General features: G+C 37.9%; 2 long non-coding RNA genes across 5 annotated transcripts in view; one reads left to right on the forward strand and one right to left on the reverse strand.

The window, feature by feature from the left end:
* The window catches only part of LOC138737668 (uncharacterized), a 171523-nt gene that overhangs the window by 6195 nt on the left and 138664 nt on the right, over positions 1 to 26664 (forward strand). The window contains exons 3-4 of one of the 4 annotated variants that reach the window (XR_011341126.1): positions 8986 to 9097; positions 9941 to 10013. The exons of the other annotated variants lie outside the window; for them this stretch is intronic. This is a non-coding gene — a long non-coding RNA (uncharacterized lncRNA). Of the gene's footprint in view, positions 1 to 8985; positions 9098 to 9940; positions 10014 to 26664 lie in introns of those variants that run through there. 4 annotated transcript variants of the gene reach the window in all.
* The window catches only part of LOC138737667 (uncharacterized), a 37284-nt gene continuing 18191 nt past the window's right edge, over positions 7572 to 26664 (reverse strand). Inside the window, exons 2-3 of the long non-coding RNA XR_011341123.1 lie at positions 8888 to 9059; positions 7572 to 8726 (exon numbers count right to left, since the gene is read on the reverse strand). This is a non-coding gene — a long non-coding RNA (uncharacterized lncRNA). The remainder of the gene's footprint in view (positions 8727 to 8887; positions 9060 to 26664) is intronic.

A 26664-nucleotide genomic window follows, 5' to 3' on the forward strand; every position in this document is an offset into this window, starting at 1 on the left:
TACAGAGGATGAACATCATTTGTTGAACATGAAATGGTAGGGATCATTGAATGGGAAGTTGTCAAAGTGGTGAAGTTCTTTGAAGGCATCCCAGATTGAGAAAGACAAGACTGAGAATGAATGGTAGCCATCAACAAGTCACCAGAACAACTATATCAACTTCTAATTAATATTGAAAGAGTACAGAGAAGATTTACTAGGATGTTGCTAGGAGTTGGACAATGTAGAGTAATGGAAGAAATAGCTGGTTGAATAGACAACACACTGGAAGAGTCAAAGGGACTGTTTTCTATGCTATTATGTTCTAAGGTTCTAAAAGATTTGGGGTGCTATAAATAGCCTTGCTTGGCAATAGAAGTCTGTTTTAACAATAAAATGTTTCTTTCTGAATCATAAGTGGAATAGAAGCTTACCTTTTTTTCTCCTACTTCGGTGCATCATTCCAGACAATATAATAACAGGAAACGATATATAAAAGTGCTGGATGAACTGGGCAGGCAACGCAGCATCCACAAAGAGCAATAGGCAGTTGATGTCTTGGGCCAGAGACCTTGATCAGGAGTACCAAAGATTGAGCAGAGACAGAGAATTTTACATTGGATGAAAAGTGTACAGGTGTCAGTGGGTGATTCTACTCTTGACCTCTAAACATGGAATTAGTCCATATAAGGGCACAATGACTCTAATGCAAATATGAGGATTTGCTTTCACCAAATCGTTATTACAGGATACACTATAAGGCTTCAATGAAGTACTGCATATTTCATCAGGTAGTTGTCTGCAGAAAATTAGCCACATTGAAAACTAATGAGTACGAGCTCATTAATAAAGTATTAGAGGGACAATTAAATTTTGATCTTGTATTTGCTGAATTTCTGTTTTGTGATCTATTGTAATTGCTGACAGTATTTTGAACGATGATATGTATAACACAGGCAGAAAGCTGGAATCACAAAATCATCAACAGATGTGAGCACGGGATGCAGAATTAGGGTAACAGTGGGTTTTATTTTTCTGTGCTCACATATAATGATCTCCACGCTGACATATTTCATTTGGCTCTTTCAGGATAGCATTTCGTGGGATGTGAAAAACAACTTATCTTGATCATTTTGATCAATTGAGAGTTCTGGAAATGAAATTAATTGTGAGGATAGATCAATCTGCAAAGGAGATCTTTTGTTTTTCTTAAAAAGGGAAATAGAAAATAGAAGTGGAGTTTGCTCTGCCATTCAATGAAATCTCTATACCATATTTCTGCATTCTATCTGCTTAAATGTATTCAGTAACTTGGCTACTTCAGCTCTCTAACCCTGAGAATTGCATGGGTTCACTGCATTCTAAGTGGATAAATTTCCCTTCCTCTCAGTCCTAAATGTCTCACACTGTATCCTGAGACTGTAATCCCTGGTTCTAGGAATCCAGCCAGCAAAATCATTCTTCCTGTATCCTGCCTATTTTGCCCTCTTGGACTTCTCTGTATTTCACTGACATCTACTCTCATTTTCTACTCTCTGGTGGAGACATATTGAGTTGACCTTGTGTCTCCTCACATGACAATCCTGCCATCTTAGGTAGCAGTATGATGAACCTTCACTCATGGCAATATAGCCTTTTTTTGTATAAGGAGACCAAGACAAAGTTAATGGAAACATATAACATTATAGCACTGTCCAGACCCTGCAACTCACAATGAGCCAATCCATTTAAATCTACTCCACAACAATCTAATCCTTCCCTACCTCATACCCATGACCCCCTAATCTCCTTACATCCACGTGTCTATCAAAGAGACTTCTGAATGTCCTTATTATGCCAGCTCTGCCACCACCCTGGAAATGTATTCTAGACACCCATCACTCTGTGTAAACAAACGCTTACATCTGAAGTCTCCCCTAAATTTTCCTTCACTCATCTTGAACAGATATCCTCTGGAATTTGCCATTATATTACCATGAGTGAAGGTTCACCATTATATTCCTAGGCTTTAGATAATTACAACAAGACATTCAAAGCCCCTGCCAATGTGGACCACTGAACCATTTGCCTTTTTCACCGCTTGCTTCCATTGCTAGTTTGCTTTCAGCGACTGGTGTACAGGACTGAAGGATTGAACACAATGGATAACAAGACATTTACCCACCTTGTACCACATCTACCATGTATTTGCCCACCTGCTCAACTTGACTGGCCTCTTACATGCTCCTCACAGTTTAGAATTTTACATAATTTTCTGTCATCAGCAAACTTAGAAATGTAATATTGTTAACCTTCATTCAGATCATGTTGTGAATAGCAGTGGCCCAAGCATGTTGGTATCACACTCATCACCTCTTTCCACCCTGAGAAAATCCCATGTATTCATAATCTTAGTTTCTTGTTTGTTAATCAATGTTCAAGCAATGCCAATGTATTACCTCCAAACCAATGAGCTTTAATTTTGCACACTTATCTTTTGTATGACACTTTAGCAAATAGCTTCTCCTTTATCTATTCAACCTGTTATTTCTTCAAAAAAATCCAGTAGTTTGTCAAGCCTGATTTCCTGTCCATAAATCCATGATGACTTTGCCAAATCCCAAAGTTACTTTTAAGTATCCTGTTATCACATTCTTCATGAAAGACTAGCAGTTTCTCGACTGCTCAAATTAGACTAGCCAGACTGTATTTATCATTTAAAAAAAATATTGGGATTATAGAATTTTAAAGGCTGACAAACAATGCATTAATTATTACTATGGTTGCTTCCTTTACTAGCCTGACTTACAGATATTTTAGACCTGGAGATTATCATCTGTCATTACCTCAAATCCTTTTTTTTTGAACACTAATTTCCTTGAATTAACATGTTCATTGGTCTTTTAGACCCCTAATATTTATGGGGTGTTATTTGTGCCCTCTTCTGCAAAGGCAGATTTAGAAGATCTATTTAATTGCTCTTCTACTTCTTTGATGCCCATTATAATCTTCCATTTTGTCTGTGGGAACCTAATTTTTTCCTGCTGACCTTTTCCATTCTTACATGAATGTAAAAGCTTTTATGGTTCACATTTATATTCTTGAAATTTTATTTTCATACTCTTAAACAAGCTGTTCTGATGTGTTGCATTCAGAATTGCTCCAATCAAAAGGCTTGTAACTTATTTTTCTGGGAACCATGTTATCTCCTCTTTGGATCTAATACCATCCTAAACTTCTTCTGGAGCCAAGTTTGAATCATTTTACGTCCAGATGTTTGTTTTCTTTTTTGTCAGAAAGAGGAATATGCAAATGTTTTGGTTCCTGTATTTATTCCTTCAATGTGAGTCATTGCCTTACCCACTATGCTTTTTAATGAAGCATCCAATCTCTAGTGGCATTATCACTGTACATAGCTTCATAAGTTCCTTCATAACATGTATAACCTTTCTATAATATCAATAAAATAATGGAATCTGGTTATCATCTGAGAGAAAAAAAAATAACAAGATCTTGTAATAATATGTACTTTGGAAATTTATTTCATGCATAATATTGTCTGTATATTTATTTATAGATTTCACATAACCATAAAGGGGTGTTTCATTATTTACTGAGGGCTTGAATGTATTTCATAACAATAACTTTAGGTACACTCAGAATTAAAAATGGACTAACTTGATTTTAATGTTTGATGGCTTCAAACAGCTGATGAAACATAATTTTTTAGCTTTAAAGCAAATAAATTGAAATTTAACGCCAGTTTGACTTGTGCTAATGTGTTCAAAGATTTGTTTGCTCCACTGTTCAGAGCAGATACTCAGCATATGTGGGTAACTATGGAGGGAAAGCAAGATCTGATATGATTATCAATTGCATCTGCAATTAATATAATGTTACATTGTTCTATCTGTTAATTACTTTTTGGTATATCATACGGCAGTATCAAAACTGAACCAATGAAAGGTGGGTCAATTGGTCCTTTGTGTAATGCAAGCATCGAGGTGATGTGGAAAATTTCTTTCTGTTTTTATTAATTCATATGCATGTTTGTCAGATACATTATACAAACATTTTAAAGCATCCTGAAAATGCCCTATTGACCAATGAATTATAGTAATCATTCCTGGTATTCAGAAAGTATGGAAATGCAATGAGTAATATCTACCTAATGCAAAGTCAGGAAAGCAGTAACAGTTTTATTCTGAACCATGATGTGGCTTAATATTCACTGTATACTATATTCTAGAATTTCAATCTCTCACTTCTGATTGGAATAGTTTAATGGATATTTAACACACAGCACTATTTAATTTACAAAACGCAATATTTTAATAAATAACATGTAATTTCTCTATTTTACGCAAGCAGTGGTATTCAGATAAGACCACATTTCCAAGATCTGGGCTTCAATACTCACTGTGCTATTGGATCCTGGATTTCATCACATTCTGACTCCAATCAGAGTCTCCTTCACAATCTCCATCAGCACTGGACCACCACAGGGCTGCATACTTAGTCTCCTGCTCTACTCACTTTAAGCCTACAACTGCACAGCTTGGTATAACAACACCATTTACAAATTTGCTGACAATACCACAGTAGTGGGTTATATAAGTCAGCATACAGGAGGGAAATTGAAAACTGGGCTGACTACTGCACTAGCAACAACCTCTCCCTCCATGTCACCAAAATCCAAGAGCTGATTGTCGACTTTAGGAATGGAAAACCAGAGGTGTATGATCCAGTGAACATTAGAGGATCTGAGGTGGAAAAGGTGAACAAATTTAAATTCCTGGGAGTCACTATCTTGGAGGATCTTTCATAGACTCAACACGCTAATGTCATTGTGAAGAAAGCACATCAGTGCCTCTCATTCCTCAGGAGTTTGTAGAGCTTCTGTATGAAATTGAAAACTTTGGAAAACTTCTACAGATGTGTATTGAAAAGTGTGCTGACTGGCTGTATCATGCCTCATATGGGAGCACTTCTACTTCTGAGCAAAAATCCATGCAAAGATAATGGACATAGCCCAGTACATCACAGTCAAAATTCTACCCACCATAGTGAACATCTCCATCGAACGCGGCCATTGGAGCATCAGCAACCATCAAGGATCCACACCTCCAATGTCATCCTCTGTTCCACTACTACCATCAGAAAAGAGGTATAGACCATTGGCGAAGGTGACAGTAAATGGATATAGATCTTTCTTCTAAGTAATATAAGAAATAAAGAACTTGGACTTGATTTGGATGGAGCACAAAAAAGATTTATTATGATAGCCTTAGCTGTAGCAAAAAAATGTATTATGTCAACCTGGAAATTAGAAGATAGACTGAGACTACAACAATGGCACAGAGAAATGAATAAATGTATTCCATTGGGAAAAATAACATATAATTTAAGAAATAACACACAGTATTCGAACAAATTTGGGAACCGTACATGGAACACAATAGAGAAGTCCTACTGCGGTCCTCTATCGCCTAAAATAACAGAAGGAGAAGAAAACAAAATGAACTGAACCAGTATGTAAAAGTAGAAGACACAAATTTCTTGTTTATTTTCGTTGTGTGATGACATTGTTTAATGTATCATATATGTTGAGCATTGAGTGAGTGTGGAGGGGGGGGGGTGAAGGAGGGAGGAAAGGGAGGGGGGATAAAGGGGAGGAAATTACACTGTGTATATTAAAGAGGGAAATGTTTGTGTGCATTTTGGTCAGTATGGTTCATAGTGTGAAAAATAAAAAAAAATTAAAAAAAGAAAAGAGGTATAGATGCCAAAAGACTCAAACCACCAGGAAAAGTTGCTACCCCTCTACCATGAGACTCCTAAACAATTGGCTCTTTCAGCGACTCATTTAATGGTCTTATTGCACATGATTTATTACTGAATATTTATTTTTTTCTCTGTTTTTGCATTCCCTGTTTTTCTTGAGTACAGTTCAAGATTCTGATAAGTAGAAATTCTGCCTGGTCCGCAGGAAAAAAGAATCTTAGAGTCATTTTTGATGTTGTATATGTAGTCTAGCGATAACTTTGAAATTGAACTTGAATGAGCACTTTACCATCCTGACTGGTCATATAAAATTTAATAAAATTTGAATATCTGTAAACAAAATTACTATGATGTTATGTAATACATAACTTTACTGTTATGTTTCCTTATATAAAATTATATATTGCATAATTATTTCACAAAGTACTATCTGTTGTGACCTTTGCAAGAACATTGGAATGTAAGGTCTGGAGTAGGTGAAGGAGCTAAATACACCAAAATGCTGGAGAAACTCAGTGGTCTTTTCAGCATCCATAAATATCAAGCATATATTGCCAACGTTTCAGGCCTGAGCCCTTCTTCAAGGAATTTCCTGATTCAGAATCAGGAAATCTCAGAAATTCTCAGAATTCAGACAATGCTGGCTGAGGGAGGAATCCAGACCAACAAAAAGTGTTAATTGGATATGATAAGGGACGAGGTAAGAATTTATCATGGTTGTGCGAAAGAAGACAGGGAAGGGAGAGGCAGAGCTGGGGGAAGGCAAAAGGGAAAGAAATAAGGGGGGAGGGGTTAATGAAAGCTAGCGAAGTTTATTTTAATACCATTCATTTGTAGAGTGCCCAGTTGGAAAATGGGATGCTATTCCTCCAATTTGCAATGGTCTCATTCAAGGACAGACATGTCAGCAATGGAAAGGGATGTGGAATTGAAATGACTGGTTACTTGGCGATCTGTGCTATTGCGGTGGTCAGAGCTGAGGTGTTCAACAAGCAATCTCCCAGTCTGTGTCCAGTCCCTCTTATGTAGAGGAGACCACAACAGGAGCACCAGATGCAGTAGATAACCCCTGCAGGAGCTAGATGGTTTGCACCCCATGTCCATTATTGATACTAGTTCAAGTTTCAAGTTTATGTTTATAATCACTTGTGAAAAGGATTGTTTTGTGTGCTAACCAGCAAGTCTACCCATACAGAAGTACAGCAGAATACAGTACATAAACTTGGATTAGAGTTAGAGATCAATTTGAATGGAATAAGAGAAACATTATTTTACTTGTGTGAGGTTCATTCAGCACTTTGATGGATGGGGAAGAACCTGTCCTTGAATCTAGTGGTCATGATTTCACTCGTGAATCTTCCTTGAGACTGTGGCCATGGTGTGATGAGTCATTCAGCAGGTTAGCTGTTTTGCTAAGACATCAGAAGGTGTAGATAAAAGTTGATGGAGGGAAGGAGGTTTATTATGTGATGGTCTGAGCTCCATTCACAATTCTCTGCAGTTTCTTGCGATCTTCAGCAAAACAGTTCCCACACCATGCAGCAATGATCCTGACAGGATGCTCTTAAATGTTGCACCTGTAGAAGGTGTTGTGGGATGTTGGAGACATGCCACATTTCCTCAGGCACAAGCGGAAAGACATTGGTGCACCTTCTTGACTGTCGCATTGACATGGTTGGTCCAAAATAGGTTATTGGAGATATTTACTTCTGGGAATTAAAGCTTTCTACTACCTCCACCTCACACCTTTGATGTGGACAAGGGAGTGAGCTCTACTCCTCTCCAAAGTTCAAAGTTCAGACTTGCTCCTTAGTCTTGCTGACATTGTTAGAGATTGTTACCCTATTACACAACCACTAAACCCACAGTCTCCTTTCTGTATTCAGTATCATACTTGTTTAAGATCTGACCTACAATGAATATAATCTGTGAACGTGGATAGAGCTGGTGCAGTGTTTGGCTATGCATTTTTGGTGGTAGAGGGGTATAATAGGGGGTTGAGCACACAGACTTATGGAGAACAGGCGTTGAAGATGATTGTGGAGGAAGTGTTGTTTCCAATCCTAACTGTTTGCATGAAAGTGAATATCCAGTTGCAGAATTTGGGATCTGAGATTAAAGTTCTGGAGTTTGGAAATTGGTTTACTTGGGACCATGTTGATGACCAAATTGCATTCTATGGGTAGAATTTTCCATTCCTTGGATTGCCATTTCATGTGGGTGCAATTAGCAGAGATAAAAAAATAGCAAGAATAAAGATGAGAGTTTTTTAAAGATAGTTGATGGGAAAATATATTAATTCTGCGCAGCAGCTAAGTTCCATGATGTCTAGTCTTGATGTTGTTACTTTATTCAGGCATTCCAATCATCCTGAGAAAACCTGCTTCTAGATCTTTAAATTTGATTTGTTTGTTTCTTATTGCATGAATTTCTTACCTGCAAAAGCATAAAGACATCTACATTTACAAAAGTACACAGGAGACTGCAGATGCTGGAATATGGAGCACCAAACAATCCATTGAATCTACATCTATATTTGAGTTCTTGTTTTAGATTTTGTTTTGTTAAAAATGGGACATTTTGTTTGGCTGGGTATGTTCTCAAAGCCTTCATTCAAAAACTTCACTTTAAAAACATTAGCAGGATATTCATGGCAGAATGACAAAATTTCCATCAAACTACAGTTAATTATTATACAGATTCTTTTTAAAATTGTACTGGAACACTGCTAGCAGAATATATTACTTGTACAATTTGGATGTGAATTCAGTTCAAGGTGATGAAAGACTTCATTCTCTGAAGGCTCTTCGGGGCCTCATTAAAGTTGATTTGACCAGTCTCCTTTGTAATGCATTCATTGCACAGAACTTTATCAGGTGAGTTTGAATACAAGTCATGAATTTTGTCCAAGCTGTCATGATTTTAAGGAAAATTGGGATGATTAGTTGAGATAAACTATTTCCTCTGTTTAGGAGGTCTGAGATCTAAAAGATAAAATTGGAAAATAAAAGCCAGGTATTTTAAAGGTGAAGTTTGGAACCAGTTCTACAGGCAAACAGTGGAAGAAATTTAATGCTTCCTTTGGAAATGGCGATTAATGATGTATCAAATGTTAATGTTATTGTTGTAAGAGAAAGATGCTTACGTAAGTGGGATTGGAGTCATGTTGCAATCTCATTGCGTGCTGAAGCAGAAGATGAATAGCTTCTCTGTTTCAGTGTTCTCTATTTCTGCTTTCTGCAGGAAGAGGAGAACCAAGAGAGAGATCTTGGAATTATAAGCTGCCCCAGAGGAACTTTAGATCTTGTTAACTCCATCTGAAAATTAACAGAAGAAGATACAGAAGTGTAATTAGGTCAGAAATGCTGGTTGTTATATGAAATTTCTCAAACTAACTTGTAGCGATTATCTTTCACATTGCCTGTGGTCATCAAAATCTTATGGATTTTATTCTTTCGGATCATTTTAAGCTGCTAGTAGTGGTATCAACTATCTAAGATAATCTGCTGCCAAATGATGTGTGAAAAACCTACTCATGTTTTGTTTATTGAGCTTATAGTTTTGTATCCTTTTACATGGATGACTGCACAAAACAATTGCAATCATATAGTGTCAGGGACAAGAAAGCTCTAGGGAAATGTAGAATTGTGTAGCTCTACAGATTGCTGATCAAATTCAAGTTTAGACATTGTTTTAGTACTTAGTGGCATACAGAAAAAATCTTAAGTTCATCATCAAGTTAAAAAACCAAAAGAGATGGTTGTTGACTTCAGCAGGAGTCAGAGAGATCATGCTCGCCTGACCATTGACGCTCTACCATCGAGGTCATCAAGCGTATCAAATTCCTTGGAGTGCAGCTGGCTGAGAATCTCTCCTGGACCCTTAATGCCAACTCCATAGCTAAGAAAGCCCAGCAGACTGAGGAAAGTCCATCTCTTACCCTCCATCCTCACTACATTCTACAGAGGATGTATTGAGAGCATCCTGTGCAACTGCATCATTGCCAGGTTTGTAAGCTGTACCACCTCGGTCCGCAAGACTCTGCAAAGGATAGTGAAGTCAGTGGAAAAGATAATTGGGGGCTCTCATCCTACAATGAAGGACATTCGCAGCACTCGATGTAGGTAAAAGCCAATAAACATTATGAAAGACTTCATACACTCCCCATGTAAATTGTTTTCCTTCTGCTATTTGGTAGGAGGTACTGCAGCATTCGGGCCAAGAGCTTTTTGCCCCAAGCCATCAGATCCTGAACTCGCATTACAGATGTGGATAGTGTAAGTTCATCTTAGTACCTTAATATTGTCATGTGTTAACTGCTTTCCTAACTTATATCTATATAAATATGCTCCATGGTCCTGGAAAAATTGTATTTTGTCTTTACTGTGTGAGCATGGTAGGAACGATAAATAAAGGTGACTTGACTTGATCACATACTTCTGGACACAACTAAATGTTGATTAGAATCAGAATTTATTGTCATGAACAAGTCAGAAAATTTGTTTTTTTTGTGGCAGCATAAATCATAGCATTAAATTATCAGGTAATTTAATAAGCCTCAGACATTAAAGCAGCAATTATATAACCATAAAACCATTTAACAATTACAGTATGGAAACAGGCCATCTTGGCCCCTCTAGTCTGCACCGATTTAAGTGATCTTCTCTAGTCCCACCTACCTGCTCCCTGTCCATAACCCTCCAATCCCCTCACATTCATGAACCTTCTCTTAAATAACAAAATTGACCCTCCTGCAGCCACCTCTTCCGGAAGGTCATTCCACTCAGCCACCACTCTCTGAGTGAAGAAGCTTCCTCTCATGTTTCTTCTAAACTTTTTCCCCCAACCCTTAACTCATTCCAATCTCACCTACCCTCAAGGGGAAGAGCCTAGTCACATCTATCTATCCCCCTCATAATTTTAAATACCTCTATCAAATCCCCCCTCAATCTTCTATGCTCCAATGAATAAAGACCCATTCTACTTAATCTTTCTTTGTATTCTAGATACTGCAATCCAGGCAACATTTTAGTAAATTGACTGAATAGAACTTCTTCTGCAAATGAAATTTAAAAAAAAATAGATGCAAGAAATCCAAAATAAAGTGAGGAAATTATTAAAACACTCAATATGTCAGGCAAGTCAATGAAAAGATGGTCAAATATAATGTTTCAAGATGAAAACCCTTTGCCAGAAAAGAACAAAGTAGGACCTACTCACTGAATGGTAGTGATCTTAGGAGTGTTGCAGAGCAGATGAACCTAGGATGACAGTTACATAGTATCTTGAATGTAGCATCACAGGTAGAAGGGTGGTCAAAATACTGTTGGCATATTAGCCTTTATAAGTTAGAGAACAGAGTAAAGTTGATAGGTCACATTACAGTTGTATAAGATGTTGTTGAGGCCCCATTTGTCGTATTGCATACAGTTTTGGTTGCCATAGTATAAGATAGGTGTTGTCCACCTGGAGAGGGTACAGGGAAGATTTATGAGGATGTTTCCAGGACTCAGGGCCTGAACAATAGAGAGATAAATTGAGCAGACTAGGGCTTTATTCCATGGAACTCAGGAGGATGAAAAATGATCTCATAACGGTATATGAAAACACAAGAGAAATAGACAGGGAGAACAGTTCTTTTGGCTAGAATACAAGAATTAGTAACCAGATTATGTAGGTTTAAGTTAAGAGGGATAGATTTAATAGAAACTGTGCGGTACTATTTTAAAAGGAGAGTGGTGAGTTTATGGAATGGGATGCTGGAGGAAGTGGTTGAGGCAAGTACTATTGCAGCACATAAGAACAATTTGAATGGATTCATGAATAGGATCGTTTTAGAGAGATATGGTCCAAATGCAGGGAGTTGGGACTAGTGTGGATGGAACATTTTGATCAACATGGGCAAGTTAGACTGAGGAGCCTATTTCTATGCTGTTCAATTTTCTGACTCTATAACTCTATAACAACAAAATAAAATAATCTGTTACCTCAGGAGACAGTCATGATGACTGAACGCAGATGTTTTCTAATGCAATCAACCAATATGTTTAGTTCTTTCTTTGAAGAAGAGATCACATGGTGAGCATCAAATTAAGTCCAAGGGGTAAATGTGACACAGACACCAGGGCGGATACTCCACCTGGGCCAGATACTTTCCTTGGATTCACCCTATTGAAGGCAAAATGCACATCATCCTCCGATACTGACAGTGGAGGATGATCAGGGGACATGGGAGTGTGCAGTGGTTCTTCCTTGTTCTGATTTATCAAATTGGGCATAGAGTTCATCAGCAAGTGAGGCATCGGTAACTCCTTGATATTCGCCAATGATTTAGTTTTGATGGAAGTGAAACGATGTTGCAGAATCTGCTTTCTCAGCAAATCTGTCATTGTATCCTGAAATTTAGAAATGGGCCCTTCGGTCCAACAGCCCACACTAACTAAATGGTGCATCCACACGTCTCATTGCCCATATCCATTCTAAATCCATCCTATCCATGTATATGTCCAAATGTTTCTAAAATGTTGCCATATTACCTGTCTCAAATACCTCCTCCAGCAACCTGTTCAATGCAATCACCTCCTTCTGTGTAAATAAAGTTAACCCTTTGCTTCCTGTTAAATCTATTCCCACCCTCTTTAAATTTATAGTCTCCTTTTCCTTACTCTGGGAAAAAAGACACTATGCATTCACCCAATCTATTCCCTTATGATTTTGCACATGTCAATAAGATCACCTTTCATCCTCCTGCACTCCAAGGCCCTCGTCTGCTTAACATCTTCTCATTAACTCAGCCTTGCAAGCCCTGGAAACATCCTTTTAAATATTCCAGGCACCCTCTCCAGCTTAACAATATCTTTCCTATTGCACGTTGACCAAACCTGAAGAGAATACTTCAAATGCATCTTTTTCAAGGACTTGAATAGCTGTGTCATGACCTCCCAAGTTCTATATTCAGTTCTCTGACTGATAAAGCCTTTTTAAACACCCTATCTTCCTGAGATATCTTTTTCAAAGTTACGTGTACCTGCATTCCTAGATTTCTCTGCTCTATAATACTCCCTGGATCTCTTCCATTCACTGTGTAAGTCTTATCCATGTTAGATTTCCTAAAATTCAACACCTCACATACTGTATCTCTGTCCACCTACCAAGCTGATCACAATCCTGCCACAAATTTTGGCAACCATTTTCCTCATCTCCAATGCCAGACACTTAAGTGTTATCTGCAAATATGCTATGGTTAGCATAATGGTTAGAGCATCGGTATTACAGTGCCATGACCTGGTTTTGAATCTGCTGCTGTCTGTAAGCAGTTTGTATGTTCTCCCTGAGTCTACAAGGGTTTCCTCTGGGTCCTCTGGTTTTTTCCTACCTTCCAAAATGGATGGGAGTTGTCGGTCAATTGGATGTGATTGGGGTCATGGCTAAAAGAACCTGTTATCGCGTTGCATGTCAAAAATTTTTAAATGTAAATTTAAATGTTTAAAAATTTAAAAGGTTAATTATGCCATGAATGTTTTCAGCTAAATCAATGATATTGATGACAAACATCACTGGATGCAACACCAAACTCTGTAGCACATCACTAGTCACAGGCTTCCAATCATCCTCATCATCCTCTGCTTTAGTACCATGAAGCCAATTTTCTTCCTGTTTGATTATCTCTCCTTGGTTCCCATGTAATCTAACCTACCTGAGCGGACTACCATGAGGAAACTTATCGAATGCCTTGCTGGAATCAATATATACAACATATATTGCCCTCGTCAACCTTTTTAGATTACATCTTCAAAAACTCAATTAGATTTGTGAGAAATGACGTTCCACTTCCAAAACTGTGCTGACGATCCGTAAATCAACCCTTGTCTATCTAAGTGCATGTACTGGTATATCTTCTCTCTCAGAATACTCTCTGACAATTTACTGACAACAGCATATTTATTACAATCTAATCTTTGGAATAAAAATACAGTAAATATCTGTTATTTATGCTTGCCACATTTGCCTAGAAACTGTTTGATATATTAAATAATAATCTGTTTAATATATTAAATAACTTTATTTGTTTTAAAATTGCAAATTAAACAGTGCACATTCCACTCTTTCCCATTCAAAAATTTTCAATGCTTTACTGTAGGCTTATGTGATACCTAGTATGTTGCAGATCGCTACTTCTGACCTGACCATAATCCGCCTTTGACATTACTATTCTTATGTTATTTGTCAGTGTCAGTTGTAGAGATATTTATAATATTATATAGACGGTCACTGCAATCATTGTACATTGATTTTAAATTTGGAAAGACAGTTGAAAAGCCATACACTTATTGTATTTTCAGAGCATATAGAGAGTAGGGAAAGACATTCTTATTCTTTAAATTACATTTTTTTTCTGCATGGTAGAAGGTGGTTCTGCCCAATTGCACCCATATTAACCTACAATCCGTATATTTTGGAGGGTGGGAAGAAATCAGAGCAGCTAGGATAAACCCGCGCAGATATGGGGAAAATGCATAAACTCCTTACTGAAAGCATCAGATTCCAACCTGGGTCACTGATGTTGACCGCTAAGCTAATCACGCATTATGCTAACTGATATGCTAATCATGTCACCCAATACATGACACTTCAAGGTTCATACTTGAAGAAACCCCCATCAAAATTAATCCTTGGGTTTCCTCTAATTGGGGCAAAATGCCAGTAGCAATGTTTAGGGAACAAAAAGTTAAGTTGCCTTGCCCATTGGGATTAGTTTTAGTGCAGTTAAGGGGTAATCATCACAAGATAAAGGAACAGAACCAGGCTACTTGGCCCATCGAGTCTGTTCTATGACTACACTATGGTGAACTAAGCTCTCACCTAGTTCCAATTTCCAGCCTTTTCCCCATATCCATTGATACCCTTACTAATGAGATGCTTATCCATTTCCTCTTTAAATACTCCCAGTGATCTGGCCTCCACTGCTTTGTGCAGCAGTGAGGTTCCACAGATCATGACTCTCTGACTGAAGAAGTTCTTCCTCCTCTCTGCTTTAATCGGATAACTAATTTTAAGACTATAACCCCTTGTTCTTGATTCACCCATCAAGGGAAACATCTTATCCAAATTCACTCTGTCAAAACCTCTCAATATTTGAGATGTCTATATGAGAGTCCCCACCCCACCCCACTCATTCTCCGATACTCAAACGAATACAACCCAAAAGCTATCAAGTACTCCCCATACACCAGCCCCTGCAATTCCAGGAATCATCCTAGTAAATCTCCTCTGAACTCTCTCTCCAAAAACATCATATCTTTTCTAAGATAGGGGGCTCAAAACTGTAACACAGTAACTCTAAATATGGTCTCACCAGTGCCCCATAGAGTGTCTTTAACAACTCTCTACTCTTATACATTTTACCTCTTGAAATGAATGCTAGAATAGCATTCGCCTTCTTCACTACTGATCCCACCCAGGCATTAACTTTTAGATTACTATGCACAAGGACGCCCAGGTCTCTTTGTCACTCCGAGGATTGAATTTTCATCCCATCCAAATAGTGCTCTGCCTGTTTATTTCCACTGCCAAAATGAGGAACTGAACACTTCTCAACATTGTACTTCATCTGCCATAGTTTTGACCAGTCTCCCAATCTGTATATATCCCTCTGCAGTTTTATGGTTTCTTCAGCAGTTCTTGCTCCACCACCTATCTTAGTGTCATCTGTAAATTTGGCCACAAAACCATTCATTCCACAATCTAAATCATTAATATAAATTGTAAACAGCAGTGGCCCGAAGACCAACCCATGCTGAACACTGCTTGTTACAGGCAGCATTCCTGAATGGGATCCTTTAATTTCAACCCATTGCTTTCTGCCTATCAGTCAATTTTCAATCCAGTCTAATAGCATCCCTGTTATTCCATGTGCCTTCAATCTTATTTAGCTGCCTAACGTGTGGCACCTTATCGAAAGCCTTTTGATAATCCAAATATACAACATCCACAGCCTCCCCCTTGTCTATCCTACCTGAGATTTCTTCAAAAAAACTCTAATAGTTTAGTTAGGCATGATCTACCCTTTAAAAAACCATGCTGACTAGTACAAATCCTGTCATGCATTTCCAGGTATTTCATAACTTCATCCTTGAGGATTGACACTAATATCTTCCCAATCACTGACGTCTATTAGTTTCCTTTTTTTCTGTTTCCTATCTTTCTTGTACAATGGAACCACATTTGCAACCTTCTAATCCCATGGAACCACACCAGAGACAATTGATTTCTGGAATATTGCCACCAATGGATCTACAATCTCCAAAGCCACCTCTTTCAAAACCCACGGGTGTACCTCATCTGGTCTGGGAGATTTATCTATCTTTAATCCATTCAATTTACCTAGCACAATTTCTCTGGTAATCTTAATTGTATCTAATTCTACTCCCTGAAGCCTCTGTGTGTCAGGGATATTACTAATGCCTTCCACAGTGAATACAGATATAAAATATTGATTTTATTCTTCTGCCATATCTTTGTAACCCATTATATTTTCCCCAGCATTGTTTTCTATCAGTCCTGTCAACATGTGTCTCTCTTTTATTCTTTATATATATAAAAAAACTCAGTGTCTTTTTTTTATATTGCTTGTCAACCTCCTTTCATAACTCATCTTTTCTTTCCTTTGACTTTATTGCTTTCTCTAAGTTTCTAAGGAATCCCAGTCCTCTGATTTCCCACTATTTTTAGCTTCCTTGTATGCCCTCCCATTTGCTTTTATATTAGCCTTAATTTCTTTTGTTAGCCACATTGGAACCATTTTTCTTTTGACTAATTTCCTTTTCCTTGGAATATATCTATCTTGTATGCCTTTTATTATTTGCAAAAATATCTTCCAATCCTGCTCTGTTCCTCCAACTAGTTTGCTTGTCCTGTCGACCTGAGCCATTTTTTTCCTCATAGCACCATAATTTCCTTTATTCCACTCAAAAATTGATATATCCAATAACAATTTTTCCTTTTCAAATTTGAAATTGAATTCGACCATGTTATGGCCACTGCTTCCTAGTGGTTCTAAAACATTTAACTCCTTAACAATCTCAGGTTCATTGCACATGACCCAATTGAGAACTTCGGATCCCCTGGTGGGCTTCTCAACAAGCTATTAAAAAAATCCATCTCTTAGGTTTTCTACAAACTCACTCTCCTATGATCCAGTAAATTCCTGTCCTTCCCAAACCCCTGCCATGTCAAATTCTCCCACAATTATTTTGATATTATCTTTGCGATATGCACTTCGTATTTCTGTCTGTACCTCATAGTCTACTTCTGGCTGGTGTTTGGGGGCCTGTATATAACTGCTAATATAATCTTTTTACCCTTGGCATTTCTTAATTCAACCCATACTGATTCTACCACTTTAGACCCTATGTTCCTTCTTTATATTGATTTAATGTCATTATTTATTATCAGAGCCACCCATCCACCTCTACCCTCCTGCCTATCTTTCCTATATACTGTGAATCCTCGGATATTGAGCTCCCAATCACCCGTCACATTTAGCCATTTTTCAGTAATGGCCACAAAGTCATACCTTTTTAGTTGAATCTGAATGACCAGGTCATCTACTTTGTTTCTGATGTTACATGCATTTAAGTATAGTGCCCATAAGTCTGTTATCGATGTCATTTGTGTTATATTCCTGTTGAACAGCTCTTTCTTCTGACTGCTCACCTGCCTTTCCTTTATGTAGTTTTTGACCACTTCTTTACTATTATAATTCCATCCTCTTTTTAACTCCCTGTCTCGCTGCTATCCTATTCTCTTTGCTCTCATTTTGATTTCCCTCCTCCTGCAAAGCAAGTTTAAATCCTCCTCAATGGCTCTAGCAAACCCTCCTGCCAGAATTTTGGTCCCATCCATTTAGGTGTAGCCCATCCTTTTTAGAGAGGTCGGACCTTCCCCAGAATTGATCCCAATGATCTAGGAATCTGAAAACTATGGCAGATGAAGTACAATGATGAGAAGTGTTCAGTTCCACACATTCATCTGCCATAACTTCCTATTTGTACACTGTCTAGTGCATGGCACAGGAAGCAATCCAGAGGTCCTGTCTTTCAGCTTTCTACCCAACTCTCTATATTCCCTCTTGAGGACCTCGTCTCTACCTCTATCTATGTCATTGGTCACCATGTGGACCATGATATCTGGTTGATCTCCCTCCCCTTCCAGAATGTTGCTGAAATGATTTGAGACATCCCTGATCCTGGCACCTGGGAGGCAACATACCATTTGAGAGTCTCTGTGCATCCCAGCAAACTTCCTGTCTGCCCTCCTAATGTGAGAGTTGATATGATAACAAAAATCCTGCAGATATTGGATGATAAAAGGAAATGAAAAACAGTTTCTGTAGGAATGAGGAAACATTTCTGGCTCTGGAGATATATTTCAATGTATTGTTTTGAAATAACAAGTTAAAGAATCCCTGAAGGCTGCAGCACAAGTGAAAAATAAGGCTTAATGGCCATAGAATGGAGGAACAGGAAAGTTTGCTTAAAACATTGTTAAAACATTGTTGGAGTTCTGTATACATTTCTAATTGCCACTAGAGAGATGTAATTGCATTGAAGAAGCTGTAAAGAAGATTCACCAGGATATTCCTTGGATGGAGCATTTTAGTTCTGAAGAGAGGTTGGATTGCCTGAGTTTATTGTCCTTGGAGTGAAGTGGCTGTGGTGGGGGGGGGGGGGGGGTTAACTGAGAGACATATATTAAATTATGAAGGCCAGAGGCAGATTGACACCAAGAAACAGTTCCTTAGCAGAGGTACTTGAAAGACAATGTGGGTTCAGAGAAAGGGATAAAACGTTAAGTGGGAAGCTGAGGAAGAACTGTTCATCCAGAGGATAGTTGGAATCTGGAACTCGCTGCCTGCGTGGGTGCCAGAGACAGATATTCATGGAACATTGAAGTATCAAGACAAGCAATTGAATTTTCAATTTGTGTGGACCAATATTGTGAATAATTTAAATTGATACTTGATGTTTGGCATGGGCGTGATGGGCCAAGAGATCTATTTGTGTGAGTTATGGCTCAATGATTCCATATGAGTTTTAAATTGCCAGTTTAAGATAACATCTGCTTTGAGCAAATAAATTCCATCATTCCCCATAAATTCGGGAGATTTATATTGGAGTTACCATGATTCTAGATAATTGAGGATCAATGCTAATGATGTCTGTGTGTAACGGCTAAAAAAATTGGAAATAACAGGGTAATGTGAATATGAATTAGTAGGAGTGGGCCATTAGTCCCTTTAGTGCACTTTGCTTTTTTTTAATGAGTTCATTTGAATATAACTACATTCACATGGTAAACCAGTTTATCAAGAATCTACAGGTATTTAACTTTTCCATTAAAATATTCAAAGATTGTTTCCATTGCCTTTTTGAAGAAGAGGTTTGCAAATTCATGGACCCCTGAGAGAAAATAGATTAATCTCTGTTCCTGTCAAAGGATGACTACTTATTTTAGATGAATGCAACCTATTTCAATACCCTACCCCATTCCCATGCCGGCACGTCTGTACATGGTCTCATGCACTGCCAGACAGAGACCACCAGCAACACCTCATATTCTGTCTAGGCGCCTTTCAACTAAATAGCATTAATATCAACTTCTCTGGCTTCCATTAGTACAGTACCCCTGTCTCTCACCTTCCCTCTTTCTCCTCTGTCTCTCTTTCTCTCTCTATCCCTTTCTCTCTGGCTCTTTTCCTACTACTCAGCATTCATAGAGCTACCCAATCCTCCAATCAATTCTCACCTTTCCTCTCCTGTCCTATCCATGTCCAATTATCACCTTTTGTCTGTTGGCTGGTGCTCATTCCCTCCCCTTTCTTCCCTTCTCCCTCAACCATTTCATTTAGGCACCTGCCTGCTTTTTGCTCTTATCGTAAAGAAGGGCTCAGGCCTGAAACATTGGTTAGATATCACAGAATCTGCAAAGTTTTGTGTTTCACTTTAATCAATGCCTGCTAGTTATAGGTTCTCTCTTTGAGGAAATACCTTCTTCATGTTCTCCATATTAAGATCATGCAGGATCTCATATTCGTTCATGCCCCATCACTCTTCTACATGAGCAAAGAAAATTCCTGGTTTGCCAGTCTTGTAAGATCATCCACCCATAACAGACATTCATGCAGTCAAACATTTTTTTCCCAATTTCCTTCCAAAAATTTTACATCAATCCTTAAATAAGGAGACAAATGCTGCACAGTTACTCAAATTATTGGAGAAACAAGATATTGTAGATGTTGTTTTCGGAAGAAAAGCATAAATTGCTGGAAGAATTCTGCAGATACAAAAGGAATGTGCAAACATTTCAGGATGAGTCCTGCATCAATACTCGGGGCGTGAGATGGGGGAGAATACATTTATTTAGAATATAAAAGTGTGGGGGAGGGTTGGGACATAATGTAGTAGTTGGAATCAAATGATGGGTGAGGACATGATGGGAAGATGGAAGCAGGAGAAAGGGAGAAGGATGGAAAAGGTGAACAAAGGGAGGGAGAACCTGGGAGCAACAGTGAGAGTGTGAAAGGAATACAAGGAATAAACAAAATTGGAAAATTCAATGTTTGTATCGTTGAGCTCTAGGCTCCCCTTACAGAATATGAAGTATTGTTTCTTTTTTTTTGTTGATCATTGGCCTCAAGAACCAATGGAAAAGATCATGGAGAGACAAGATAGAATGAGAAGAGTTGAAATGAACTGCAACTGGAAGCTCAAGATAGTTTTTGCAGACAAATTGCAAAATGGTTACCTACTTTATACTTGATCTTGTGAATTACAGTGTTTCCTTAATGCTCAATAAAATTGAAGTATGGCCTTTATATTTCTGCATTCATTTCTTCTGTCAATAAGGATAACAGTCTATTGACATCCTTAATTGCTTGTTTCTCCTGTTCCCTCTGGTAAACCATGCATTAGGGCACCAAATCCTTTGATATGTGAGAGCTCTCTAAAGTCTCAGCATTTAGTTAACATACTTTTTAAAAAATCTGGCAAATGGAAAATATCACATTTCTCTGCATAATATTCCTTCTGCAAAATATTCGTCCACTCACTTACCAATATCTCTATATATTCCTTGTATCTTCTTCACAATTTATTTCCTACATTTGAATCATTAACAAATTTAACAATTTTTAATGCCTTCATCTAAATATATCTGAATTTCCAAAGATGAGGATTCATCAGGAATCAATGTGGCAACCAGTAAAAGATTCATTTATCTATCATCTTTGTTTCATGTTAACTGGTGAAACTCCTTTTCTAAACCAATATGCTACCCAGTAACCAATTTTTCCCACAATAACTTTTGATGTAGTACCTAATCAAACACCTCCCAGAAATCTAAGTTAGGTAGCTCCACAGCTTTCCTGGTATCTCCACAGCACATGTCAAAGTCTCCAATTAAGTCGCTCAGACATGAATTCCCTTTCTTCGTTTAGGAACGGGTTAATAAATCATCAACTGTTGATGGGGAAATTGAATATAAAATTGAATACTTTAGTGAATTGTTTTCATCTAATTCCAAAATGATTTTATATATATTTTATTTTCATATGAAATCTCCTAACAGGAAAAAAAATGGAATTAGTGTTTGGCAGAACTAAGAATCAGTCATAGAAATTTATAAGTTATATGTTATAATTCATATTTTCAGTTTAAATATTTAAATGTTTTCAATATCATTAAAATGCAACACATTAAACTTATTGAGAAGCACTAACTGGCTGAACCTAATGGTGCATGAACATTTATCTAACAGTGATACTAATTTTATAGAGTTCAACATAGTGTTTAAAAGCTAATAATGAGTAAAAATACTAAGATGGTTGATCCATGCAATTAAACTAACTATCTGCAGTAAATTGGGCAAATCTGCTGATGGGTAAAATCGTGGAAGATTGTTAGGAAATTTTTTGAAAAATAATCGAGTGCAATAGAGTTGATATGTTTACAAGCAAGAACTCTACTTGTAGAATAGAAAAGCTCGGCAACTAAAACAAAAGGAAATTCATGTCTAACGGAAAGAACCTAGGTTCAGGTCACTGAGACTCCTACAAATTTGAAAGATATTTCAAATTCAACACTTCAAAAAAGGCATATTATGGAAAATGACAATCTATTCATAGTCATTCTCATTATACTATTTACAATAACACCAAATTTTTATTTCTTTTGCTGAACAGTACATGTTCAATTAAAATAAAGAGACAATTAAGCCATAAGAAACATAATAAATAGTCACAGTAACCCAAGTTCAAACTGTGATTTGCAATGATTGGTATACTAAAGGGAGATTCAAGTGCCTGATAGACATTAGAGGTTCTGACTACTTGAGGGCAAGACTACTCTATCAGAGATAAGTAAGACAAATCTCAATTGTTTGCTGCAATGAGCCTGGCTAACAGAGAACACACCCGACACCGCAATCTGACCAGACAGTTTCACCATCCATAGATTGGATCGGAACTCAGATTCTGGAAAAGGTAGAGGAAGCAGTGTGCTTTTTTGTTAATACTGGGTAGAGCATGGACATTGGAGCTATGTCGACCTCCTGTTCTACTGTCTTGGAGCAAATGTCGACTAAATGCATACCCTTCTATCTACCCTGAGAGTTATGATCAGTGATTCGCATCAGAGTTTACATCCCTCCTGATGCTGATTACAAGCAGGCACTTGTGAAATTGCATGACGTAGTCAGTAAACAAGAGATGGCCTAGCCCAACGCACTACAAATCTTAGTCAGCGACTTTAACCAGTGTCAAGAAAATCCTGCCTAACTACGATCTGCATGTAACCTGCAATAGCAAAGGTCAGAGCACCTTTGATCACTGTGACACCAAGATAAGGAAGGCCTACTGTGCTTTCCGAGATCACCTTGCTGTGTTCCTTCTGCCTTCTTACAGACAGAGCCTTAAAATGGAGGTTCCAGAGGTCAGGACAGCTAGAAGATGGTGTCAGGAGGCTGAAGAACGGTTACAGGACTTCCTTGAGTCGATGGATTAGACGATGGTCAAGGACTCTGCCGAGAATCTGAACAAGTACATGGAGGCTGTCACACACCTGATCATAACAGCTGTGAATAAGTGTGTCCCCATCAAATCATTTAGGGTTTTCCACAACCAGAAACCCTCGATGAACAATGGGATCCAGAACCTGTTTAGGGCCAGATCGCAGGTATTTAAGTCTGTAGATCCATATCAGTGCAGCAGGAGCAGGTATGACTTGCAGAAAGTCATCTCCCAGGTGAAGTGGAGATTTCGTATGAAACTGGAAGCAACAAGGGACACCTGACAGCTGTGGCAAGGTCTAAATGCCATAACCTGATGCAAAATTAAATCCTTTAAAGGAGTGGATGGCAAAGCTTCTTTTCCAAAGGAACTCAATGCCTTCTATGACCGATTTGAAGACAGTAACAGTAAAGAACCATCCATCCAAACCAAGTCCTCTGATGAATCCACCCTGTCCATATCTGAGGATGGCATGCATGCTACCTTCAGGAGAGTGAATCCAAGGAAAGCATCCTGCCCAGATGGAGTACCTGGCCAAGTATTAAAGATCTATGCTGACCAAGCTCAAAGGTATTCATGGATAACTTCAATATCTCGCTCCAGCAGGATGTGGTACCGGGCTGTCTCAAGCAGGCATCAGAGGAGTCACATGATGGAGAAAAGAAGAAAAAAAGTTAAGAAAAGACAAAGTTCAACAAATATAAAATATAAGAAATAAAAGATAAAGTTGCGGAGAAGAGAAAGAAAATGGCACCTAAGAAGGAAAAAGTAATAACAATGGGAAAAAAAGAAAAGACACCGAGAAAGAAAAGCGAAGACTTACCTACATGAAGGAAAAGGGAGCCATGGTGGAGAAGAGTGCCCGATCTCCGAGGTTGGTGTCGGCCCTGTGGAATCGCATCCCCCCGACCAGTGGACTGCAAAAATGGCTCTCTGAGCCAAACAAAAGTGCGCATGAGCAGTGCGCAATCTAAGGTAAAGGAAAACACCGACAGGAGGGGGGCTCAGCCGAGGAGCAGGCAACCACGGTGCAACCAGCTGAGGGATGCCCAACACCAGGGCTCTCAGCTGGAAGATGTGGAAAGCGGCAGGAGAGGGAGTGAAATACCAGGTGACGGGGTGAACGGCAAGAGGAGCAGCAGCAGGAGGCTCAGCAGATGAGTAGCTCAGAAGGAGAGGACCAACAGCAAGAGGCCAAGCAAGAAGAGACCCGACAAAATGAGACAAGCTACTCATCGGAAAATTCAGAAGAGACACAGATACAAAGAAGAAAAGAAGAAGACACAAACACAGATACAGACACAGAAGAAGAAGAAGAAGAAGACCAAGATCTTTACAGAGAGATAGAAGGTAAAACAGATGGACAGAATATAGATAAAGCTTTTATTGAAGAACAAATGAGAGCATTAAAAAAATGGTTGTCATTAGAATTTAGTGCAATTAAAAGAAAAATGAAAAGAACAGAAGATAAAATGCAAAGATTAGAACTAGTCATGATAGAAATAGGGAAAAGAGTAGAAAATGTGGAAGAATGAGAAATGACAGTAGAAATGGAAGTAAACGACTTAAGAGGAAAATTGGAAGAAAGTGATAAAAAAATTAAAGAGACACAAGAGTTGTTAGCTCAGAAAATTGATATGTTGGAAAATTATAGTAGGCAAAAAAACATAAAAATAGTGGGCCTGAAGAAAGATGAAGAAGGCACAGACATGAAGGAATATATAAAAGAATGGATCCCGAAGGTCCTGGGAATGACAGAAATGCAGGAAGAAATGGAAATAGAAAGGGCACACAGAACACTAGATCTGAAACCACAGATACATCAAAAACCAAAATCCATTTTAGTAAAACTTTTGAGATATATGACAAGAGAAAATATACTGGAGCGGGCAAGGAATAAAATTGGAGAAGATAATAAACCACTGGAATACAAGGGTCAAAAAAAATTTTTTTTACGCAGACATAACTTTTGAACTCTTAAAGAAGAGGAAGGAGTTTAATACAGCAAAATCGATCCTATGGAAAAAAGGTTATAAATTCATGTTAAGACATCCAGCTGTGCTTAAAATATTTGTCCTTGGGGAGCAAAGCAGACTGTTCTCGGATCCAGAGGAGGCACAAGTATTTGCAGAACCCTTGCAGGACAGAAGGAGAGATGAAGAGATGTAATAAGAATGAAGAACGGCGATAAAATATATATAAAGATGTAAAAACAATGTATATGTAAAGAACTAAAGAAGGGAAAGAGAAGGAAAGGAAGGAAATAAGGGGGAAAAAAGGGAGAACATTGTTATATGTGTAAAGAAAAAAGTATTTTCTGGGCAGGGTTGGAGGGGGAGAGAATAACCGTCACTGCGAAATCAGTTAACGCTTGCGAACAGGATCACAATCCAAATGGAAAGGGGAGTTGTGGTTGCCCAGCAAGGGATAAGGGGCAACTCAGAGAGGGGGGGTGGTATTTGGGGTTAAGGTAATATTGGATGTGGGAGTTGTTGGCATATTTTATGTTTTAAATGTGTTGTCATACATTCAGTTTTAAAAAGGGAAAACTGAGAGATGAAAATGGGGAAAAGCGGGATGGTGGTGGTGAGGAAGCGGAAATGAGGTGTAAACAGGATATGAGATGGCCACGTTGAACTATATGACATAAACATTAATGGAATACATAACCAAATTAAAAGGAAGAGACTATTAAATTTACTGTAAAAAGAAAAAAATAGCTATAGCATTTGTGCAGGAAATGGATCTAACTGAAGTGGAACATAACAAATTAAAGAGAGACTGGGTAGGACACAGCGGCAGCATCATATAATTCAAAAGTTAGAGATGTAGCTATATTAATTAATAAAAATATACCAATCAAGATAGAGGAGGAAATAATAGATCCAGCAGGGAGGTATGTAATCATAAAGTGTCAGATATATTCAGAATTTTGGAATTTGCTCAATATATATGCACCTAATGAGGAGGATCAAAAGTTTATGCAGGATTTTTTCTTGAAGACTGTAGATACACAAGGAAATATATTGATAGGAGGGGATTTTAACCTTAATTTGGATCCAATGTTGGATAAAACTGGACAAAAGACAAGTAAAAAGAATAAAGTGGCCAAATTTATGGTTAAATAAATGCAGGAAATGAAACTTATGGATATATGGAGGCAGCACCCAAGAGAGAAGGAATACTCATATTCAAGTAGGCATAAAACATACTCAAGGATTGAGATGTTTTTGTTGTCAGTCCATATTCAAGGGAGAGTTAGGAAAACTGAATATAAAGCTAGATTACTATCTGATCATTCACCCCTGTTATTAGCAATAGAACTGGAGGACATCCCACCAAGAACATATAGATGGAGGTTAAACTCCATGCTACTTAAAAGGCAGGAATTTAGGGAGTTTATTGAATGCCATATTAAAACATATTTTGAATTAATTAACGGAATCAGTGAAAGACAAATTTATATTATGGGACGCAATGAAAGACTTCATTAGAGGGCAGATAATAAGTTATGTAACTAAGATGAAAAAGGACTACAATCAGGAAATAGAGTAGTTGGAAAGGGAGATAGTAAGTACAGAAAAGGAACTAATAAAAAGGGATGAAATAACAAATAGGAGAGAATTGGCGGACAAAAATATAAAATGCGAAACATTACAAACGTACAAGGTGGAAAAGAACATAATGAAAATAAAGCAAAAGTATTATGAAATGGGAGAAAAAATACATAAAGTATTAGCCTGGCAACATAAAACAGAATAAGCTAAAAGAACTGTATTGGCATCAAGGAAAAAGGACAAACAAATTATATATAATCCAATGGAGATTAATGAGAACTAGAAGGAATTTTATGAACA

This window comes from Narcine bancroftii, chromosome 6 (genome assembly GCF_036971445.1).
Source record: "Narcine bancroftii isolate sNarBan1 chromosome 6, sNarBan1.hap1, whole genome shotgun sequence".
NCBI classification, from domain to species: domain Eukaryota; kingdom Metazoa; phylum Chordata; class Chondrichthyes; order Torpediniformes; family Narcinidae; genus Narcine; species Narcine bancroftii.